Below are 3,552 nucleotides of genomic sequence, written 5' to 3' on the forward strand. Positions count from 1 at the left end.
TTTCTTGGCACACTTTAGGCCCCTTAGTGCCAATTGGGCATCGTTTAAATGCCACGGCCTACCTGAGCATTGTTTCTGACCATGTCCATCCCTTTATGGCCACCATGTACCCATCCTCTGATGGCTACTTCCAGCAGGATAATGCACCATGTCACAAAGCTCGAATCATTTCAAATTGGTTTCTTAAACATGACAATGAGTTCACTGTACTAAAATGGCCCCCACAGTCACCAGATCTCAACCCAACAGAGCATCTTTGGGATGTGGTGGAACGGGAGCTTCGTGCCCTGGATGTGCATCCCACAAATCTCCATCAACTGCAAGATGCTATCCTATCAATATGGGCCAACATTTCTAAAGAATGCTTTCAGCACCTTGTTGAATCAATGCCACGTAGAATTAAGGCAGTTCTGAAGGCGAAAGGGGTCAAACACAGTATTAGTATGGTGTTCCTAATAATCCTTCAGGTGAGTGTATAAATGATGTGATCCAAAGTGCATTTGAACAGCGGTGAAACACTTTCTTATGATGTGTTACATTCATACGAGCAGACAGAGAATAAGTTTGAAGTAAGTTTGGAGCAGAAGAAATAGAAATAATTCTGTGTAAATTGTCAGCTTTATGCTAAGCTAAAATACTATTTCTAGCCATTTTACACGCACATGTTCCCAGACACGATCATATTTCTTTTTTCAAGAAAATTCACGTTGGATCATAATTTCTTTTTTTCTAGTAAGATCTTTGATATTAGGGCAAAAATTGTATTCTTGATAATAATTTTTGTATTGTTTTCCTGTAAAAATATCTAAAATCCTTAAAACAAGATCAGTTTGATTAATCTTGTTATAGAAACAACACTGCATAAGATATTTGGGTTTTTCAGAGAATGTATTTTTAACATGTGTATTTTATCTTACTGTACTAACAGAGTTTTTATAGTCAAAACAAGTGAAAAAATCTACCAGTACTGAAGAAGTAATCCAAAGTATTTAGAATACATTACTGACCTTGATTAATCTAAAGGAATGCGTTACAAATTACATTTTATAGCATGTATTCTGTAATCTGTAGTGGAATACATTTCAAAAGTAACCCTCCCAACCCTGTGCCTAATACTACTCATTTAGTCAGTTTATAAGACTGCTTTCATGACAAAACTACATTTCCCATCATTTCTGTGGCAAGCAGCACAAGAATGATAAAATACACAGATAAATAATCAATAACACACTAAATATGAATAATTGTATCTTTCTTTGTTACATTAGTGCTATAAAACCTTCCCATCTTAGTCTGTACATTTCTGCTTTTTAAAGGAATATATCACCCAAAAATGAAAATTCTTCATCATTTACTCACCCTCATGCCATCCCGGATATGTATGACTTTCTTTCTTCAGCAGAATACAAATGAAGATTTTTAGAAGAATATCTCAACTCTTTTGGTCCATACAATGCAAGTGAATAAGTGCCAAAATTGTGAAGCTCCAAAAATCACATAAGTCAGCAAAAAAAGTAGCCTAATCCATGTGACTCCAGTGGTTAAATCCATGTCTTCAGAAGAGATATGTTAGGTTGGGTGAGAAACAGATCAATATTTGAATAAAGTTTTACAATAAATTCTCCTCCCTGCTCAGTCAAACCAAAGACTTTTTTAGCAAGTCTTCATACTCTTCTTCTTCTGTTTTTGATTATTCAGTTTCTTCATGCATACGCCCCCTACTGGTCAGGGAGAAGAATGTCTAGCAAAAAAGGACTTAAATATTGATCTTTTTCTCACTCACACCTTTCATATCACTTCTGAAGATATGGATTTAACCACTGGAGTCTTATGGGTTACTTTTATGCTGCCTTTATGTGCTTTTTGGAGCGTCGCATTTTGGGCACCTATTACTTGCATTGTGAGGACCTATAGAGATTAGATATTCTTCTAAAAATCTTAATTTGTGTTCTGCGGAAGAAAGTAATACACATCTAGGATGGCATTAAGTCTCACCTTGTCAACAACTGAGGGATGAGCTGACATTATGTACTGTGGCAATCGACAGCATGCCACAGATGTTCTACATAGACACGTGTCACCAATCCACACTATTAGATAGATAAATCTATCACCGAACACAATCTGGATGCATAATTTAAAAGTAAATCTGTACATTTTATCTTTCTTTTAACCATACCTTTTACACACCTGTTGACCTGGCAGTTAGATGGCGCAGAAATGCAGAGCTGGAACCGGACTGCACTTTTACATCGGCAGGCAATCTGCTCCTAATTTATTCTCGTAAAATGGTGGTCACGGGTTAACAGCGAGAGTGAACAGAGGGAGAAAAAATAAAGAGGGAAAATCATCAACCCGAATTATAGAGAGGGAAGAAACAGAGGGGAGTTCATAGGGTCGTATATCATTAAGCAATTGAAAAAGTTAATTAGGCAGCTCTGATAATTATTGCCATGGCAACCTGAGCGCGCTCATGCACATTTGATTAACGAGGTGCCATTTATCCGCGCAGTGAGACAGTACAGTCGTAGAGGAGTGCGTGAGACCAATAGTGGGCTTCAAAGACACACTTCCGAAAAAGTGAAACCTGCAACTGAGTCACCAAATGTGTAAGAATTTTAGCAATACATTAATAATGATATCCAATATCTTTGATGCATATGGTGGAACTTAAATGCAAATTAGAAATGCATTTTGCGATTTAATTTGCTTTGCTAGCGCATAGAAATGCATGTATTTATCTTAGAGGGACGTTTATGGATTTATTTGGTCAAACATTTAGTCATTATCATAAATGGCACGTACAATCTTGGAGAAAGAATTCCCACATGCAGCTCTCGTTCAAATCTTGACATATGCCCACAGCATGCATTATAGTGTCGATCGAAAGAACATTGGCAGCTTTGTCACACAGCACCCTCTAGTGGGAAAAAGCATCACTAACATCTTGTCTACAGTAAAAAGCCATGATGGATTTCAATTGATGGAATAATTTTTTTTTTTTTTTACTTGTAGGTAATAGTATCTTCAATGGATTGTACAGTTGTTTAAAGTGTTTTTGGATCGTTTTGCTGACAAAACAATGAAAAGCTATCCTTTCCAAGAAATTGAAGGAGACAAAAAGACAAAAAAACTCCAGACAACACGAGTTGTCGAAAATTAGAAGTGATCTAGGAGCTTTTTTTTATAGCTTTTATACAGTGCATGTCATTGAAGTGATGGTAAGTCTAATGTCAAAAAGATGGCGCTAAGGTGAAAGGTCAAGTAGTCATTTTTATTTGTATAGTGCTTTTCATAACACTTCATATAATCATTTCAAAGCAGCTTTACAGAAATGCTTGGCAGAAAAAGAAGCTGTAATGTCTTAGAGTGATGGTGGTGGCATAGTGGGCTAAAGCACATAACTGTTAATCAGAAGGTCACCGGTTCGATCCCCATGGCCACCACCATTGTGTCCTTGAGCAAGACACTTAACTCCAGGTTGCTCCGGGGGTATTGTCCCTGTAATAAGTGCACTGTAAGTCGCTTTGGATAAAAGCATCTGCCAAATGC

The sequence above is a fragment of the Xyrauchen texanus genome, chromosome 26, assembly GCF_025860055.1.
Source record: "Xyrauchen texanus isolate HMW12.3.18 chromosome 26, RBS_HiC_50CHRs, whole genome shotgun sequence".
Classification (NCBI taxonomy): Eukaryota; Metazoa; Chordata; class Actinopteri; order Cypriniformes; family Catostomidae; genus Xyrauchen; species Xyrauchen texanus.